This window comes from Lates calcarifer, linkage group LG4, assembly GCF_001640805.2.
Source record: "Lates calcarifer isolate ASB-BC8 linkage group LG4, TLL_Latcal_v3, whole genome shotgun sequence".
Classification (NCBI taxonomy): domain Eukaryota; kingdom Metazoa; phylum Chordata; class Actinopteri; family Centropomidae; genus Lates; species Lates calcarifer.
Window position 1 is genome coordinate 1,351,419 of NC_066836.1, and position 21,220 is coordinate 1,372,638.

General features: G+C 39.0%; 1 long non-coding RNA gene across 33 annotated transcripts; it reads left to right on the forward strand.

The window, feature by feature from the left end:
• The first annotated feature begins 847 nt into the window (after nt 1-847).
• LOC127142403 (uncharacterized) lies at nt 848-20,774 on the forward strand. Of its 33 annotated transcripts, XR_007813094.1 has the most exons (17): nt 848-1,002; nt 1,150-1,808; nt 2,417-2,713; nt 2,868-3,526; nt 4,135-4,431; nt 4,586-5,244; nt 5,853-6,149; nt 6,304-6,962; nt 7,571-8,241; nt 8,850-9,146; nt 9,301-9,959; nt 10,568-10,864; nt 11,019-11,677; nt 11,843-12,501; nt 13,281-13,577; nt 13,732-14,390; nt 20,535-20,774. It is a non-coding gene; the product is annotated as an uncharacterized LOC127142403 (long non-coding RNA). The 33 variants fall into 33 exon arrangements; XR_007813107.1 differs by lacking the exon at nt 13,732-14,390; XR_007813121.1 differs by lacking the exon at nt 13,281-13,577.
• The last annotated feature ends 446 nt before the right edge of the window (nt 20,775-21,220 follow it).

Here is a 21,220-nt window from a genome sequence, read left to right on the forward strand (position 1 = left end):
GATGTCAGTGTTAGCACTATCGTCAAGCGTATTCTTCAAGCATGATACAGAGCTAAAAGATGGTAATGGCTAACCAGCCAAAACTAGGATACAAAAATACTGGAGTGAGTTGTTCATAAGTGTTTTAATTCTAAGTGTTGGTCAGAGGGTTTTTAAAAAAAATATCTCTATAGTATTTAACAACTAGTTCTACACTTATTTACTTAAAGGTTTCATATAAGCTCCTGTTAAGACTTTTAAATTTGGTTGTTATTCATTATATGAAAACAACACAAAACAAAGACATTTCAAATATGTGGTAATAAGAAGAAGGTTGAAATGTGAAATGATGATTCTGTCTGTGACCGTCTGTGGTGGAAGAAATATTCCTTTTACTGAAGTATAACAAACAACACAAGTTAAAATCTTGCGTTCAAACATTTACTTAACTGATAGTTTTTATTATTGTTGCACAGTTCACAGTAACAAACATGACTGCTTCAGTGATTAGTTGATGGACACACAATTGATAATCATTGTACTTAGATACTTGTTGTTGTTGGTTCTTCAGGAGGTGATGTCAGTCAACTGTTGATTTTCTGAAACAGCCCTCCACTGTTTGTTAATGTGGTTCAGCTGTAATGTTGAATAGGTAGTAGTGTATTAATCATTTTCCTTTGTGTGTTTCTCTTTGATTTCCTCCAGGTGTCACCACTTCATCCACAACATGGTCCACGATTGCTGAGATGTCGTCCATAATCAGAGACACATGGTCCATGATCGGAGAGACATTGTTGAGGATGAGGGAGACATCGTCCTCGATCGGAGACATTGTCCATGACTCGTGGTGACTCGGTCCCCGATTAGTCGGCATTGCTGGCGTTCAGAGACATTGTCAATGATTGCAGAGACTTTGTCCATAATCTCAGAGACATTGTCTGCGATCACAGAGACGTAGTCCACGATCTCAGAGAGTCTTTGTACAATGAAGAAGTTCTGTGAGACCAGGACAGAGGCCTCCAGGTAATTCACCAACAAATTTACATCAACTGTCCAACACAGAGCACTGACATTAAACTGTTTATGTTCAGTATTGAATATATCGGAAAAGTGTAATCATAAAAGTAATTGATCATTTTCCTTTGTATGTTTGTCTTTGATTTCCTCCAGGTGTCACCACTTCGTCCACGATCGCAAAGACATGGTCCATGATTGGAGAGACATTGTTGAGGATGAGGGAGACATCGTCCACGATTGGAGACATTGTCATTGACTCGTGGTGACTCGGTCCCCGATTAGTCGGCATTGCCGGCGTTCAGAGACATTGTCGATGATCGCAGAGACTTTGTCCATAATCTCAGAGACATTGTCTGCGATCACAGAGACGTAGTCCACGATCTCAGAGGCGTCAACGATCACAGAGACATGGTCCATGATCGGAGAGACATTGTTGAGGATGAGGGAGACATCGTCCACGATCAGAGACGTTGTCTGTGATCGCAGAGACCTTGTCAAAGATGAAAGAGACGTTGTCCATGATCAGAGACATTGTCGCTGCTTCGCAGAGCTCTGTACAAGAATCGGTAGTGACACTGTGGTTCCTCGATTCGACGGCATGACCGCGATCAGCTGGCATTGTTAATGGTCACAGAGAAACAGTCTATCATCTTAGAGACATCGTCCACGATCACAGACACATTGTCAATGATCGCAGAGACTTTGTCTATAATCTCAGAGACATTGTCCGCGATTACAGAGACGTAGTCCACGATCACAGAGAGTCTTTGTACAATGAAGAAATTCTGTGAGACCAGGACAGAGGCCTCCAGGTAATTCACAAACCACTCTACATCAACTGTCCAACACAGAGCACTGACATTAAACTGTTTATGTTCAGTAGTTAGTATATCAGAAAAATGTAACAATAGAAGTAATCTGCAATATAAAAATAATGAATAAGTAACCTGTATTAATAGAAGTAATGTAAAAGTAATTAGTAACACCAGAAGTAGTATGAAATAATTCACAGTATTAAGACATCAAAAACTGTCAAAAAAGTCATAATGTAGTAAGACATTAAAAAAGTCATTGTATAGTATGGTGTCTAGACCGTACTCAGCACCAGGCGACAGTGGCAAGAAAAAACTTTCTTTAAGGGGCAGAAACCTTGAACAGAACCAGACTCAGGGTGGGCAGCCATCTGCCTCAACTGGTTGAGTGGTATAGTGAAGTATCAAAAATGTTGTGGAAATATCATAGTATAGTAAGGCAAGACAATGTCTTAGTAGGATAAGGTATAAACATGTTTTGTTAAATGCTCTAGTTCAGCTGTAATGTTGAATATTTCTCTGTGTTTTCATGGTTAAACTGTTGATGAGGAATAGGTAGCAGTGTATTGATCATTTTCCTTTGTTTGTTTCTCTTTGATTTCCTCCAGGTGTCACCACTTCGTCCACCACATCGTCCACGATCGCAAAGACATGGTCCATGATCGGAGAGACATTGTTGAGGATGAGGGAGACATCGTCCACGATCGGAGACATTGTCCATGACTTGTGGTGACTCGGTCCCCGATTAGTCGGCATTGCTGGCGTTCAGAGACATTGTCAATGATCGCAGAGACTTTGTCCATAATCTCAGAGACATTGTCCACGATCACAGAGACGTAGTCCACGATCTCAGAGAGTCTTTGTACAATGAAGAAGTTCTGTGAGACCAGGACAGAGGCCTCCAGGTAATTCACCAACAGATTTACATCAACTGTCCAACACAGAGCACTGACATTAAACTGTTTATGTTCAGTATTGAATATATCGGAAAAGTGTAATCATAAAAGTAATTGATCATTTTCCTTTTTCCTTTGTATGTTTCTCTTTGATTTCCTCCAGGTGTCACCACTTCGTCCATGATCGCAAAGACATGGTCCATGATCGGAGAGACATTGTTGAGGATGAGGGAGACATCGTCCTCGATCGGAGACATTGTCCATGACTCGTGGTGACTCGGTCCCCGATTAGTCGGCATTGCTGGCGTTCAGAGACATTGTCGATGATCGCAGAGACTTTGTCCATAATCTCAGAGACATTGTCCGCGATCACAGAGACGTAGTCCACGATCTCAGAGACGTCAACGATCACAGAGACATGGTCCATGATCGGAGAGACATTGTTGAGGATGAGGGAGACATCGTCCACGATCAGAGACGTTGTCTGTGATCGCAGAGACCTTGTCAAAGATGAAAGAGACGTTGTCCATGATCAGAGACATTGTCGCTGCTTCGCAGAGCTCTGTACAAGAATCGGTAGTGACACTGTGGTTCCTCGATTCGACGGCATGACCGCGATCAGCTGGCATTGTTAATGGTCACAGAGAAACAGTCTATCATCTTAGAGACATCGTCCACGATCACAGACACATTGTCAATGATCGCAGAGACTTTGTCTATAATCTCAGAGACATTGTCCGCGATTACAGAGACGTAGTCCACGATCACAGAGAGTCTTTGTACAATGAAGAAGTTCTGTGAGACCAGGACAGAGGCCTCCAGGTAATTCACCAACAGATTTACATCAACTGTCCAACACAGAGCACTGACATTAAACTGTTTATGTTCAGTAGTCAGTATATCAGAAAAATGTAACAATAGAAGTAATCTGCAATATAAAAATAATGAATAAGTAACCTGTATTAATAGAAGTAACGTAAAAGTAATTAGTAACACCAGAAGTAGTATGAAATAATTCACAGTATTAAGACATCAAAAACTGTCAAAAAAGTCATAATGTAGTAAGACATTAAAAAAGTCATAGTATAGTATGGTGTCTAGACCGTACTCAGCACCAGGCGACAGTGGCAAGAAAAAACTTTCTTTAAGGGGCAGAAACCTTGAACAGAACCAGACTCAGGGTGGGCAGCCATCTGCCTCAACTGGTTGAGTGGTATAGTGAAGTATCAAAAATGTTGTGGAAATATGATAGTATAGTAAGGCAAGACAATGTCTTAGTAGGATAAGGCATAAACATGTTTTGTTAAATGCTCTAGTTCAGCTGTAATGTTGAATATTTCTCTGTGTTTTCATGGTTAAACTGTTGATGAGGAATAGGTAGTAATGTATTGATCATTTTCCTTTGTTTGTTTCTCTTTGATTTCCTCCAGGTGTCACCACTTCGTCCACCACATCGTCCACGATCGCAAAGACATGGTCCATGATCGGAGAGACATTGTTGAGGATGAGGGAGACATCGTCCACGATCGGAGACATTGTCCATGACTTGTGGTGACTCGGTCCCCGATTAGTCGGCATTGCTGGCGTTCAGAGACATTGTCAATGATCGCAGAGACTTTGTCCATAATCTCAGAGACATTGTCCACGATCACAGAGACGTAGTCCACGATCTCAGAGAGTCTTTGTACAATGAAGAAGTTCTGTGAGACCAGGACAGAGGCCTCCAGGTAATTCACCAACAGATTTACATCAACTGTCCAACACAGAGCACTGACATTAAACTGTTTATGTTCAGTATTGAATATATCGGAAAAGTGTAATCATAAAAGTAATTGATCATTTTCCTTTTTCCTTTGTATGTTTCTCTTTGATTTCCTCCAGGTGTCACCACTTCGTCCATGATCGCAAAGACATGGTCCATGATCGGAGAGACATTGTTGAGGATGAGGGAGACATCGTCCTCGATCGGAGACATTGTCCATGACTCGTGGTGACTCGGTCCCCGATTAGTCGGCATTGCTGGCGTTCAGAGACATTGTCGATGATCGCAGAGACTTTGTCCATAATCTCAGAGACATTGTCCGCGATCACAGAGACGTAGTCCACGATCTCAGAGACGTCAACGATCACAGAGACATGGTCCATGATCGGAGAGACATTGTTGAGGATGAGGGAGACATCGTCCACGATCAGAGACGTTGTCTGTGATCGCAGAGACCTTGTCAAAGATGAAAGAGACGTTGTCCATGATCAGAGACATTGTCGCTGCTTCGCAGAGCTCTGTACAAGAATCGGTAGTGACACTGTGGTTCCTCGATTCGACGGCATGACCGCGATCAGCTGGCATTGTTAATGGTCACAGAGAAACAGTCTATCATCTTAGAGACATCGTCCACGATCACAGACACATTGTCAATGATCGCAGAGACTTTGTCTATAATCTCAGAGACATTGTCCGCGATTACAGAGACGTAGTCCACGATCACAGAGAGTCTTTGTACAATGAAGAAGTTCTGTGAGACCAGGACAGAGGCCTCCAGGTAATTCACCAACAGATTTACATCAACTGTCCAACACAGAGCACTGACATTAAACTGTTTATGTTCAGTAGTCAGTATATCAGAAAAATGTAACAATAGAAGTAATCTGCAATATAAAAATAATGAATAAGTAACCTGTATTAATAGAAGTAACGTAAAAGTAATTAGTAACACCAGAAGTAGTATGAAATAATTCACAGTATTAAGACATCAAAAACTGTCAAAAAAGTCATAATGTAGTAAGACATTAAAAAAGTCATAGTATAGTATGGTGTCTAGACCGTACTCAGCACCAGGCGACAGTGGCAAGAAAAAACTTTCTTTAAGGGGCAGAAACCTTGAACAGAACCAGACTCAGGGTGGGCAGCCATCTGCCTCAACTGGTTGAGTGGTATAGTGAAGTATCAAAAATGTTGTGGAAATATCATAGTATAGTAAGGCAAGACAATGTCTTAGTAGGATAAGGCATAAACATGTTTTGTTAAATGCTCTAGTTCAGCTGTAATGTTGAATATTTCTCTGTGTTTTCATGGTTAAACTGTTGATGAGGAATAGGTAGTAATGTATTGATCATTTTCCTTTGTTTGTTTCTCTTTGATTTCCTCCAGGTGTCACCACTTCGTCCACCACATCGTCCACGATCGCAAAGACATGGTCCATGATCGGAGAGACATTGTTGAGGATGAGGGAGACATCGTCCACGATCGGAGACATTGTCCATGACTTGTGGTGACTCGGTCCCCGATTAGTCGGCATTGCTGGCGTTCAGAGACATTGTCAATGATCGCAGAGACTTTGTCCATAATCTCAGAGACATTGTCCACGATCACAGAGACGTAGTCCACGATCTCAGAGAGTCTTTGTACAATGAAGAAGTTCTGTGAGACCAGGACAGAGGCCTCCAGGTAATTCACCAACAGATTTACATCAACTGTCCAACACAGAGCACTGACATTAAACTGTTTATGTTCAGTATTGAATATATCGGAAAAGTGTAATCATAAAAGTAATTGATCATTTTCCTTTTTCCTTTGTATGTTTCTCTTTGATTTCCTCCAGGTGTCACCACTTCGTCCATGATCGCAAAGACATGGTCCATGATCGGAGAGACATTGTTGAGGATGAGGGAGACATCGTCCTCGATCGGAGACATTGTCCATGACTCGTGGTGACTCGGTCCCCGATTAGTCGGCATTGCTGGCGTTCAGAGACATTGTCGATGATCGCAGAGACTTTGTCCATAATCTCAGAGACATTGTCCGCGATCACAGAGACGTAGTCCACGATCTCAGAGACGTCAACGATCACAGAGACATGGTCCATGATCGGAGAGACATTGTTGAGGATGAGGGAGACATCGTCCACGATCAGAGACGTTGTCTGTGATCGCAGAGACCTTGTCAAAGATGAAAGAGACGTTGTCCATGATCAGAGACATTGTCGCTGCTTCGCAGAGCTCTGTACAAGAATCGGTAGTGACACTGTGGTTCCTCGATTCGACGGCATGACCGCGATCAGCTGGCATTGTTAATGGTCACAGAGAAACAGTCTATCATCTTAGAGACATCGTCCACGATCACAGACACATTGTCAATGATCGCAGAGACTTTGTCTATAATCTCAGAGACATTGTCCGCGATTACAGAGACGTAGTCCACGATCACAGAGAGTCTTTGTACAATGAAGAAGTTCTGTGAGACCAGGACAGAGGCCTCCAGGTAATTCACCAACAGATTTACATCAACTGTCCAACACAGAGCACTGACATTAAACTGTTTATGTTCAGTAGTCAGTATATCAGAAAAATGTAACAATAGAAGTAATCTGCAATATAAAAATAATGAATAAGTAACCTGTATTAATAGAAGTAACGTAAAAGTAATTAGTAACACCAGAAGTAGTATGAAATAATTCACAGTATTAAGACATCAAAAACTGTCAAAAAAGTCATAATGTAGTAAGACATTAAAAAAGTCATAGTATAGTATGGTGTCTAGACCGTACTCAGCACCAGGCGACAGTGGCAAGAAAAAACTTTCTTTAAGGGGCAGAAACCTTGAACAGAACCAGACTCAGGGTGGGCAGCCATCTGCCTCAACTGGTTGAGTGGTATAGTGAAGTATCAAAAATGTTGTGGAAATATGATAGTATAGTAAGGCAAGACAATGTCTTAGTAGGATAAGGCATAAACATGTTTTGTTAAATGCTCTAGTTCAGCTGTAATGTTGAATATTTCTCTGTGTTTTCATGGTTAAACTGTTGATGAGGAATAGGTAGTAATGTATTGATCATTTTCCTTTGTTTGTTTCTCTTTGATTTCCTCCAGGTGTCACCACTTCGTCCACCACATCGTCCACGATCGCAAAGACATGGTCCATGATCGGAGAGACATTGTTGAGGATGAGGGAGACATCGTCCTCGATCGGAGACATTGTCCATGACTCGTGGTGACTCGGTCCCCGATTAGTCGGCATTGCTGGCGTTCAGAGACATTGTCGATGATCGCAGAGACTTTGTCCATAATCTCAGAGACATTGTCCGCGATCACAGAGACGTAGTCCACGATCTCAGAGACGTCAACGATCACAGAGACATGGTCCATGATCGGAGAGACATTGTTGAGGATGAGGGAGACATCGTCCACGATCAGAGACGTTGTCTGTGATCGCAGAGACCTTGTCAAAGATGAAAGAGACGTTGTCCATGATCAGAGACATTGTCGCTGCTTCGCAGAGCTCTGTACAAGAATCGGTAGTGACACTGTGGTTCCTCGATTCGACGGCATGACCGCGATCAGCTGGCATTGTTAATGGTCACAGAGAAACAGTCTATCATCTTAGAGACATCGTCCACGATCACAGACACATTGTCAATGATCGCAGAGACTTTGTCTATAATCTCAGAGACATTGTCCGCGATTACAGAGACGTAGTCCACGATCACAGAGAGTCTTTGTACAATGAAGAAGTTCTGTGAGACCAGGACAGAGGCCTCCAGGTAATTCACCAACAGATTTACATCAACTGTCCAACACAGAGCACTGACATTAAACTGTTTATGTTCAGTAGTCAGTATATCAGAAAAATGTAACAATAGAAGTAATCTGCAATATAAAAATAATGAATAAGTAACCTGTATTAATAGAAGTAACGTAAAAGTAATTAGTAACACCAGAAGTAGTATGAAATAATTCACAGTATTAAGACATCAAAAACTGTCAAAAAAGTCATAATGTAGTAAGACATTAAAAAAGTCATAGTATAGTATGGTGTCTAGACCGTACTCAGCACCAGGCGACAGTGGCAAGAAAAAACTTTCTTTAAGGGGCAGAAACCTTGAACAGAACCAGACTCAGGGTGGGCAGCCATCTGCCTCAACTGGTTGAGTGGTATAGTGAAGTATCAAAAATGTTGTGGAAATATCATAGTATAGTAAGGCAAGACAATGTCTTAGTAGGATAAGGCATAAACATGTTTTGTTAAATGCTCTAGTTCAGCTGTAATGTTGAATATTTCTCTGTGTTTTCATGGTTAAACTGTTGATGAGGAATAGGTAGTAATGTATTGATCATTTTCCTTTGTTTGTTTCTCTTTGATTTCCTCCAGGTGTCACCACTTCGTCCACCACATCGTCCACGATCGCAAAGACATGGTCCATGATCGGAGAGACATTGTTGAGGATGAGGGAGACATCGTCCACGATCGGAGACATTGTCCATGACTTGTGGTGACTCGGTCCCCGATTAGTCGGCATTGCTGGCGTTCAGAGACATTGTCAATGATCGCAGAGACTTTGTCCATAATCTCAGAGACATTGTCCACGATCACAGAGACGTAGTCCACGATCTCAGAGAGTCTTTGTACAATGAAGAAGTTCTGTGAGACCAGGACAGAGGCCTCCAGGTAATTCACCAACAGATTTACATCAACTGTCCAACACAGAGCACTGACATTAAACTGTTTATGTTCAGTATTGAATATATCGGAAAAGTGTAATCATAAAAGTAATTGATCATTTTCCTTTTTCCTTTGTATGTTTCTCTTTGATTTCCTCCAGGTGTCACCACTTCGTCCATGATCGCAAAGACATGGTCCATGATCGGAGAGACATTGTTGAGGATGAGGGAGACATCGTCCTCGATCGGAGACATTGTCCATGACTCGTGGTGACTCGGTCCCCGATTAGTCGGCATTGCTGGCGTTCAGAGACATTGTCGATGATCGCAGAGACTTTGTCCATAATCTCAGAGACATTGTCCGCGATCACAGAGACGTAGTCCACGATCTCAGAGACGTCAACGATCACAGAGACATGGTCCATGATCGGAGAGACATTGTTGAGGATGAGGGAGACATCGTCCACGATCAGAGACGTTGTCTGTGATCGCAGAGACCTTGTCAAAGATGAAAGAGACGTTGTCCATGATCAGAGACATTGTCGCTGCTTCGCAGAGCTCTGTACAAGAATCGGTAGTGACACTGTGGTTCCTCGATTCGACGGCATGACCGCGATCAGCTGGCATTGTTAATGGTCACAGAGAAACAGTCTATCATCTTAGAGACATCGTCCACGATCACAGACACATTGTCAATGATCGCAGAGACTTTGTCTATAATCTCAGAGACATTGTCCGCGATTACAGAGACGTAGTCCACGATCACAGAGAGTCTTTGTACAATGAAGAAGTTCTGTGAGACCAGGACAGAGGCCTCCAGGTAATTCACCAACAGATTTACATCAACTGTCCAACACAGAGCACTGACATTAAACTGTTTATGTTCAGTAGTCAGTATATCAGAAAAATGTAACAATAGAAGTAATCTGCAATATAAAAATAATGAATAAGTAACCTGTATTAATAGAAGTAACGTAAAAGTAATTAGTAACACCAGAAGTAGTATGAAATAATTCACAGTATTAAGACATCAAAAACTGTCAAAAAAGTCATAATGTAGTAAGACATTAAAAAAGTCATAGTATAGTATGGTGTCTAGACCGTACTCAGCACCAGGCGACAGTGGCAAGAAAAAACTTTCTTTAAGGGGCAGAAACCTTGAACAGAACCAGACTCAGGGTGGGCAGCCATCTGCCTCAACTGGTTGAGTGGTATAGTGAAGTATCAAAAATGTTGTGGAAATATCATAGTATAGTAAGGCAAGACAATGTCTTAGTAGGATAAGGCATAAACATGTTTTGTTAAATGCTCTAGTTCAGCTGTAATGTTGAATATTTCTCTGTGTTTTCATGGTTAAACTGTTGATGAGGAATAGGTAGTAGTGTATTGATCATTTTCCTTTGTTTGTTTCTCTTTGATTTCCTCCAGGTGTCACCACTTCGTCCACCACATCGTCCACGATCGCAAAGACATGGTCCATGATCGGAGAGACATTGTTGAGGATGAGGGAGACATCGTCCACGATCGGAGACATTGTCCATGACTTGTGGTGACTCGGTCCCCGATTAGTCGGCATTGCTGGCGTTCAGAGACATTGTCAATGATCGCAGAGACTTTGTCCATAATCTCAGAGACATTGTCCACGATCACAGAGACGTAGTCCACGATCTCAGAGAGTCTTTGTACAATGAAGAAGTTCTGTGAGACCAGGACAGAGGCCTCCAGGTAATTCACCAACAGATTTACATCAACTGTCCAACACAGAGCACTGACATTAAACTGTTTATGTTCAGTATTGAATATATCGGAAAAGTGTAATCATAAAAGTAATTGATCATTTTCCTTTTTCCTTTGTATGTTTGTCTTTGATTTCCTCCAGGTGTCACCACTTCGTCCACGATCGCAAAGACATGGTCCATGATCGGAGAGACATTGTTGAGGATGAGGGAGACATCGTCCACGATCGGAGACATTGTCATTGACTCGTGGTGACTCGGTCCCCGATTAGTCGGCATTGCCGGCGTTCAGAGACATTGTCGATGATCGCAGAGACTTTGTCCATAATCTCAGAGACATTGTCTGCGATCACAGAGACGTAGTCCACGATCTCAGAGGCGTCAACGATCACAGAGACATGGTCCATGATCGGAGAGACATTGTTGAGGATGAGGGAGACATCGTCCACGATCAGAGACGTTGTCTGTGATCGCAGAGACCTTGTCAAAGATGAAAGAGACGTTGTCCATGATCAGAGACATTGTCGCTGCTTCGCAGAGCTCTGTACAAGAATCGGTAGTGACACTGTGGTTCCTCGATTCGACGGCATGACCGCGATCAGCTGGCATTGTTAATGGTCACAGAGAAACAGTCTATCATCTTCGAGACATCGTCCACGATCACAGACACATTGTCAATGATCGCAGAGACTTTGTCTATAATCTCAGAGACATTGTCCGCGATTACAGAGACGTAGTCCACGATCACAGAGAGTCTTTGTACAATGAAGAAGTTCTGTGAGACCAGGACAGAGGCCTCCAGGTAATTCACCAACAGATTTACATCAACTGTCCAACACAGAGCACTGACATTAAACTGTTCATGTTCAGTATTGAATATATCGGAAAAGTGTAATCATAAAATTTTTTAATTAATTGAAAGTAATTGATCATTTTCCTTTGTTTGTTTCTCTTTGATTTCCTCCAGGTGTCACCACTTCGTCCACGATCGCAAAGACATGGTCCATGATCGGAGAGACATTGTTGAGGATGAGGGAGACATCGTCCACGATCGGAGACATTGTCCATGACTCGTGGTGACTCGGTCCCCGATTAGTCGGCATTGCCGGCGTTCAGAGACATTGTCGATGATCGCAGAGACTTTGTCCATAATCTCAGAGACATTGTCTGCGATCACAGAGACGTAGTCCACGATCTCAGAGGCGTCAACGATCACAGAGACATGGTCCATGATCGGAGAGACATTGTTGAGGATGAGGGAGACATCGTCCACGATCAGAGACGTTGTCTGTGATCGCAGAGACCTTGTCAAAGATGAAAGAGACGTTGTCCATGATCAGAGACATTGTCGCTGCTTCGCAGAGCTCTGTACAAGAATCGGTAGTGACACTGTGGTTCCTCGATTCGACGGCATGACCGCGATCAGCTGGCATTGTTAATGGTCACAGAGAAACAGTCTATCATCTTAGAGACATCGTCCACGATCACAGACACATTGTCAATGATCGCAGAGACTTTATCTATAATCTCAGAGACATTGTCCGCGATTACAGAGACGTAGTCCACGATCACAGAGAGTCTTTGTACAATGAAGAAATTCTGTGAGACCAGGACAGAGGCCTCCAGGTAATTCACAAACCACTCTACATCAACTGTCCAACACAGAGCACTGACATTAAACTGTTTATGTTCAGTAGTTAGTATATCAGAAAAATGTAACAATAGAAGTAATCTGCAATATAAAAATAATGAATAAGTAACCTGTATTAATAGAAGTAATGTAAAAGTAATTAGTAACACCAGAAGTAGTATGAAATAATTCACAGTATTAAGACATCAAAAACTGTCAAAAAAGTCATAATGTAGTAAGACATTAAAAAAGTCATAGTATAGTATGGTGTCTAGACCGTACTCAGCACCAGGCGACAGTGGCAAGAAAAAACTTTCTTTAAGGGGCAGAAACCTTGAACAGAACCAGACTCAGGGTGGGCAGCCATCTGCCTCAACTGGTTGAGTGGTATAGTGAAGGAAGTTTTCCTTGCCACTGTCGCCTAGTGCTGCTCATGGTGGGATTTGTTGAGTCTCTCTCTGTAAATACCTATTTTAAAGAGTACGGTCTAGACCTGCTCTATATGAAAAGTGCCTTGAGATGACTGTTGTTGTGATATGGCGCTATATAAATAAAACTGAATTGAAAAGTATCAAAAATGTTGTGGAAATATGATAGTATAGTAAGGCAAGACAATGTCTTAGTAGGATAAGGCATAAACATGTTTTGTTAAATGCTCTAGTTCAGCTGTAATGTTGAATATTTCTCTGTGTTTTCATGGTTAAACTGTTGATGAGGAATAGGTAGCAGTGTATTGATCATTTTCCTTTGTTTGTTTCTCTTTGATTTCCTCCAGGTGTCACCACTTCGTCCACCACATCGTCCACGATCGCAAAGACATGGTCCATGATCGGAGAGACATTGTTGAGGATGAGGGAGACATCGTCCACGATCGGAGACATTGTCCATGACTTGTGGTGACTCGGTCCCCGATTAGTCGGCATTGCTGGCGTTCAGAGACATTGTCAATGATCGCAGAGACTTTGTCCATAATCTCAGAGACATTGTCCATGATCACAGAGACGTAGTCCACGATCTCAGAGAGTCTTTGTACAATGAAGAAGTTCTGTGAGACCAGGACAGAGGCCTCCAGGTAATTCACCAACAGATTTACATCAACTGTCCAACACAGAGCACTGACATTAAACTGTTTATGTTCAGTATTGAATATATCGGAAAAGTGTAATCATAAAAGTAATTGATCATTTTCCTTTTTCCTTTGTATGTTTCTCTTTGATTTCCTCCAGGTGTCACCACTTCGTCCACGATCGCAAAGACATGGTCCATGATCGGAGAGACATTGTTGAGGATGAGGGAGACATCGTCCACGATCGGAGACATTGTCCATGACTCGTGGTGACTCGGTCCCCGATTAGTCGGCATTGCCGGCGTTCAGAGACATTGTCAATGATCGCAGAGACTTTGTCCATAATCTCAGAGACATTGTCTGCGATCACAGAGACGTAGTCCACGATCTCAGAGGCGTCAACGATCACAGAGACATGGTCCATGATCGGAGAGACATTGTTGAGGATGAGGGAGACATCGTCCACGATCAGAGACGTTGTCTGTGATCGCAGAGACCTTGTCAAAGATGAAAGAGACGTTGTCCATGATCAGAGACATTGTCGCTGCTTCGCAGAGCTCTGTACAAGAATCGGTAGTGACACTGTGGTTCCTCGATTCGACGGCATGACCGCGATCAGCTGGCATTGTTAATGGTCACAGAGAAACAGTCTATCATCTTCGAGACATCGTCCACGATCACAGACACATTGTCAATGATCGCAGAGACTTTGTCTATAATCTCAGAGACATTGTCCGCGATTACAGAGACGTAGTCCACGATCACAGAGAGTCTTTGTACAATGAAGAAGTTCTGTGAGACCAGGACAGAGGCCTCCAGGTAATTCACAAACCACTCTACATCAACTGTCCAACACAGAGCACTGACATTAAACTGTTTATGTTCAGTAGTTAGTATATCAGAAAAATGTAACAATAGAAGTAATCTGCAATATAAAAATAATGAATAAGTAACCTGTATTAATAGAAGTAATGTAAAAGTAATTAGTAACACCAGAAGTAGTATGAAATAATTCACAGTATTAAGACATCAAAAACTGTCAAAAAAGTCATAAAGTAGTAAGAAGTTGTATGAGACCAGGACAGAGGCCTCCAGGTAATTCACCAACAGCAGTTACAGTGTGGTGTCAAAAACCATCAAAAAATGTCATAGTATAGTAAAACATCGAAAACCATCAACAAATGTCACAGTATAGTATAGTGTCAAAAACGGTCAAAAAATGTCGTAGTATAGTAAAGCGTTAAAAAAGTGACAAAAATGTCATAGTATAGTATGGCGTCAAAAGGGTCAAAAAATGTCATAATACAGTGTGGTGTCAAAAACCATCAAACAATGTTATAGTATAGTAAGGCATCAAAAACTGTCAAAAAATGTCATAGTATAGTAAGGCATCAAAAACGGTCACAAAATGTCATAGTATAGTAAGGCGTCAAAAACGGTCAAAAAATGTCATTGTATAGTATGGTGTCAAAAACAGTCAAAAAAATGTCATAGTATAGTTAAGAGTTAAAAAAGTGACAAAAATGTCATAGTGTAGTATGGCGTCAAAAAAGTGACAAAAATGTCATAGTGTAGTATGGTGTCAAAAACGGTCAAAAAAATGTCATAGTTTAGTATGGTGTCAAAAACCGTCAAAAAATGTCATAGTATAGTTAAAAGTTAAAAAAGTGACAAAAATGTCATAGTGTAGTATGGCGTCAAAAAAGTGACAAAAATGTCATAGTATAGCACGTAGTCAAAAATGTCATAAAAATGTCATAGTATAGCATGTGGTCAAAAAAAGTGACAAAAATGTCATAGTTTAGTATGGCGTCAAAAATGGTAAAAAAGTGTCATAGTGTAGTATGGTGTCAAAAACGGTCAAAAAATGTCATAGTATAGTATGGCGTCAAAAATGGTAAAAAAAGTGTCATAGTGTAGTATGGTGTCAAAAACGGTCAAAAAATGTCATAGTATAGTATGGCGTCAAAAATGGTAAAAAAAGTGTCATAGTATAGTATGGTGCCAAAAAGTGACAAAAATGTCATAGTGTAGTATGGTGTCAAAAAAGGTCAAAAAAATGTCATAGTATAGTTAAGAGTTAAAAAAGTGACAAAAATATCACAGTATAGTATGGTGTCAAAAAATGTCATAGTATAGTATGGCGTCAAAAACGGTCAAAAAATGTCATAGTATAGTATGCCGTCAAAAACGGTCAAAAAATGTCATAGTATAGTATGCCGTCAAAAACGGTCAAAAAATGTCATAGTATAGTATGGCGCCAAAAAGTGACAAAAATGTCATAGTGTAGTATGGTGTCAAAAAAGGTCAAAAAAATGTCATAGTATAGTTAAGAGTTAAAAAAGTGACAAAAATATCATAGTATAGTATGGTGTCAAAAAATGTCATAGTATAGTATGGCGTCAAAAACGGTCAAAAAATGTCATAGTATAGTTAAGAGTTAAAAAAGTGACAAAAATGTCATAGTATAGCACGTAGTCAAAAATGTCATAAAAATGTCATAGTATACCATGTGGTCAAAAAAAGTGACAAAAATGTCATAGTATAGTATGGCGTCAAAAATGGTAAAAAAGTGTCATAGTATAGTATGGTGCCAAAAAGTGACAAAAATGTCATAGTGTAGTATGGTGTCAAAAAAGGTCAAAAAAATGTCATAGTATAGTTAAGAGTTAAAAAAGTGACAAAAATATCACAGTATAGTATGGTGTCAAAAAATGTCATAGTATAGTATGGCGTCAAAAACGGTCAAAAAATGTCATAGTATAGTATGCCGTCAAAAACGGTCAAAAAATGTCATAGTATAGTATGGCGCCAAAAAGTGACAAAAATGTCATAGTGTAGTATGGTGTCAAAAAAGGTCAAAAAAATGTCATAGTATAGTTAAGAGTTAAAAAAGTGACAAAAATATCATAGTATAGTATGGTGTCAAAAAATGTCATAGTATAGTATGGCGTCAAAAACGGTCAAAAAATGTCATAGTATAGTTAAGAGTTAAAAAAGTGACAAAAATGTCATAGTATAGCACGTAGTCAAAAATGTCATAGTATACCATGTGGTCAAAAAAAGTGACAAAAATGTCATAGTTTAGTATGGCGTCAAAAACGGTCAAAAAATGTCATAGTATGGTATGGCATCAAAAAAGTGACAAAAATGTCATAGTGTAGTATGGTGTCAAAAACGGTCAAAAAATGTCATAGTATAGTATGCCGTCAAAAATGGTCTAAAAGTGTCATAGTATAGTATGGCATCAAAAAAGTGACAAAAATGTCATAGTGTAGTAAGGTGTCAAAAATGGTCAAAAAATGTTGTATAGGTAAGAGTTAAAAAAGTGACAAAAATGTCATAGTGTAGTATGGCGTCAAAAAAAGTGACAAAAATGTCATAGTATAGTATGGTGTCAAAAACGGTCAAAAAATGTCATAGTATAGTATGGCATCAAAAAAAGTGACAAAAATGTCAGTATAGTATGGTGTCAAAAAATGTCATAGTATAATATGGCGTCAAAAACGGTCAAAAAATGTCATAGTATAGTATGGTGTCAAAAAATGTCATTGTATAGTATGGTGTCAAAAATGTCATAAAAATGTCATAGTATAGCATGTGGTCAAAAAAAGTGACAAAAATGTTATAGTATAGTAAGGCATCAAAAAAGTGACAAAAATGTCATAGTGTAGTATGGTGTCAAAAACGGTCAAAAAATGTCATAGTATAGTATGGCGTCAAAAATGGTAAAAAAGTGTCATAGTATAGTATGGCATCAAAAAAGTGACAAAAATGTCATAGTGTAGTATGGTGTCAAAAACGGTCAAAAAATGTCATAGTATAGTATGGCGTCAAAAATGGTAAAAAAGTGTCATAGTATAGTATGGCATCAAAAAAGTGACAAAAATGTCATAGTGTAGTATGGTGTCAAAAACGGTCAAAAAAATGTCATAGTATAGTATGGCGTCAAAAATGGCAAAAAAAATGTCATAGTTTAGTATGGCATCAAAAAAGTGACAAAAATGTCATAGTGTAGTAAGGTGTCAAAAACGGTCAAAAAATGTATAGGTAAGAGTTAAAAAAGTGACAAAAATGTCATAGTGTAGTATGGCGCCAAAAAGTGACAAAAATGTCATAGTGTAGTAAGGCATCAAAATCGGTCAAAAAATGTCATAGTATAGTTAAGAGTTAAAAAAGTGACAAAAATGTCATAGTGTAGTAAGGCATCAAAAACGGTCAAAAAATGTCATAGTATAGTTAAGAGTTAACAAAGTGACAAAAATGTCATAGTGTAGTATGGCGCCAAAAAGTGACAAAAATGTCATAGTGTAGTAAGGCATCAAAAACGGTCAAAAAATGTCATAATATAGTTAAGAGTTAAAAAAGTGACAAAAATATCATAGTATAGTATGGTGTCAAAAAATGTCATAGTATAGTATGGCGTCAAAAACGGTCAAAAAATGTCATAGTATAGTATGGCGTCAAAAACGGTCAAAAAATGTCATAGTATAGTTAAGAGTTAAAAAAGTGACAAAAATGTCATAGTGTAGTATGGCGTCAAAAAAGTGACAAAAATGTCATAGTATAGCACGTAGTCAAAAATGTCATAAAAATGTCATAGTATAGCATGTGGTCAAAAAAAGTGACAAAAATGTCATAGTTTAGTATGGCGTCAAAAACGGTCAAAAAATGTCATAGTATAGTATGGCGTCAAAAATGGTAAAAAAGTGTCATAGTATAGTATGGCATCAAAAAAGTGACAAAAATGTCATAGTGTAGTAAGGTGTCAAAAACGGTCAAAAAATGTCGTATAGGTAAGAGTTAAAAAAAGTGACAAAAATGTCATAGTGTAGTATGGCGCCAAAAAGTGACAAAAATGTCATAGTATAGTTAAGAGTTAAAAAAGTGACAAAAATGTCATAGTATAGCACGTAGTCAAAAAATGTCATAAAAATGTCATAGTATAGTATGGTGTCAAAAACGGTCAAAAAATGTCATTGTATAGTATGGCGTCAAAAAAAGTGACAAAAATGTCATAGTATAGTATGGTGTCAAAAACGGTCAAAAAATGTCATAGTATAGTATGGCGTCAAAAAAAGTGACAAAAATGTCATAGTATAGTATGGCGTCAAAAAAGTGACAAAAATGTCATAGTATAGCACGTAGTCAAAAATGTCATAAAAATGTCATAGTATAGCATGTGGTCAAAAAAGTGACAAAAATGTCATAGTATAGTATGGTGTAAAAAGAGACAACAATGTCCTATTATAGTAAAGCGTTAAAAAAGTGACAAAAATGTCATAGTATAGTATGGCGTCAAAAACGGTCAAAAAATGTCATAGTATAGTTAAGAGTTAAAAAAGTGACAAAAATGTCATAGTGTAGTATGGCGTCAAAAAAGTGACAAAAATGTCATAGTATAGCACGTAGTCAAAAATGTCATAAAAATGTCATAGTATAGCATGTGGTCAAAAAAAGTGACAAAAATGTCATAGTTTAGTATGGCGTCAAAAACGGTCAAAAAATGTCATAGTATAGTATGGCGTCAAAAATGGTAAAAAAGTGTCATAGTATAGTATGGCATCAAAAAAGTGACAAAAATGTCATAGTGTAGTAAGGTGTCAAAAACGGTCAAAAAATGTCGTATAGGTAAGAGTTAAAAAAAGTGACAAAAATGTCATAGTGTAGTATGGCGCCAAAAAGTGACAAAAATGTCATAGTATAGTTAAGAGTTAAAAAAGTGACAAAAATGTCATAGTATAGCACGTAGTCAAAAAATGTCATAAAAATGTCATAGTATAGTATGGTGTCAAAAACGGTCAAAAAATGTCATTGTATAGTATGGCGTCAAAAAAAGTGACAAAAATGTCATAGTATAGTATGGTGTCAAAAACGGTCAAAAAATGTCATAGTATAGTATGGCGTCAAAAAAAGTGACAAAAATGTCATAGTATAGTATGGCGTCAAAAAAGTGACAAAAATGTCATAGTATAGCACGTAGTCAAAAATGTCATAAAAATGTCATAGTATAGCATGTGGTCAAAAAAGTGACAAAAATGTCATAGTATAGTATGGTGTAAAAAGAGACAACAATGTCCTATTATAGTAAAGCGTTAAAAAAGTGACAAAAATGTCATAGTATAGTATGGTGTCAAAAACCATCAAAAAATGTCATAGTGTAGTATGGCGTCAAAAAAGTGACAAAAATGTCATAGTATAGTATGGTGTCAAAAACCATCAAAAAAAGTCATAGTATAGTATGGCATCAAAAAAGTGACAAAAATGTCATAGTATAGCACGTAGTCAAAAATGTCATAAAAATGTCATAGTATAGCATGTGGTCAAAAAAGTGACAAAAATGTCATAGTATAGTATGGTGTCAAAAACGGTCAAAAAATGTCATAGTATAGTAAGGTGTAAAAAGAGACAACAATGTCCTATTATAGTAAAGCGTTAAAAAAGTGACAAAAATGTCATAGTATAGTGTGGTGTCAAAAACCATCAAAAAATGTCATACTATAGTATGGCATCAAAAGTGACAAAAATGTCATAGTGTAGTATGGCGTCAAAAAAGTGACAAAAATGTCATAGTATAGCATGTGGTCAAAAAAGTGACAAAAATGTCATAGTATAGTATGGTGTCAAAAACGGTCAAAAAATGTCATTGTATAGTTAAGAGTTAAAAAACTGACAATAATGTCATAGTATAGTATGGTGTCAAAAATGGTCAAAAAATGTGATAGTATAGTAAGGCATCAAAAATGGTCAAAAAATGTCATAGTATAGTAAGGTGTAAAAAGAGACAACAATGTCCTAGTATAGTAAAGCGTTAAAAAAGTGACAAAAATGTCATAGTATAGTATGGTGTCAAAAACGGTCACAAAATGTCATTGTATAATATGGTGTCAAAATTGTGAAAAAAATGTCATTGTATCCTCTGTGGTCAGTGTCACAAAACTGATTGATGTTCTGTCTCTGCAGGAGGAGAAGACTGCATCATCTGAAGAGGACAACAAGAATAGTAAAATGTTCTTGAAGATGTCTAGAGATGTATAAGATTTTAATAAGCATGTCCTCATATGTGATCATCACTACATGAAATGTGGGGTGAGAGAATAAAAAGATGTGTCTCCAAGTGGTCAAATATCTGTCATTATCTTTACTGTGGTTTGTTAAATGTTGTCTGTAACAGAATCAATAAAGTTGTTGCTTAACTTTTGAGTTGAGTTTCTCTATTTTTAAATGAATATCACAAAAATGATGTTGTAATGCAGAAATGCCAACAATTCCCTATTTGTAGCCTGCACTTAAAACGTATAGTTGAAGCTAAAAACTCTAGCCTCTGATTAAAAGCCATAACCCTAACCCTAACCTCCGGCTACGAGTGGATGAAGCCGCAACCCTAACCCTAACCTCTGGCTACAAGTGGATGAAGCCGCAACCCTAACCTATAGCTAAAAGTCGTAACCCTAACCTCCGGCTTAAAGTGGCTAAAAGTCGTAACCCTAACCCTAACCCTAACCACCAGCTTAAAGTGGCTAAAAGTCGTAACCCTAACCCTAATATCCGGCTAAAAGTCGTAACCCTAACCTCCGGCTAAAAGTCGTAACCCTAACCCTAACCTCTGGCTAAAAGTCGTAACCCTAACCCTAACCTCTGGCTAAAAG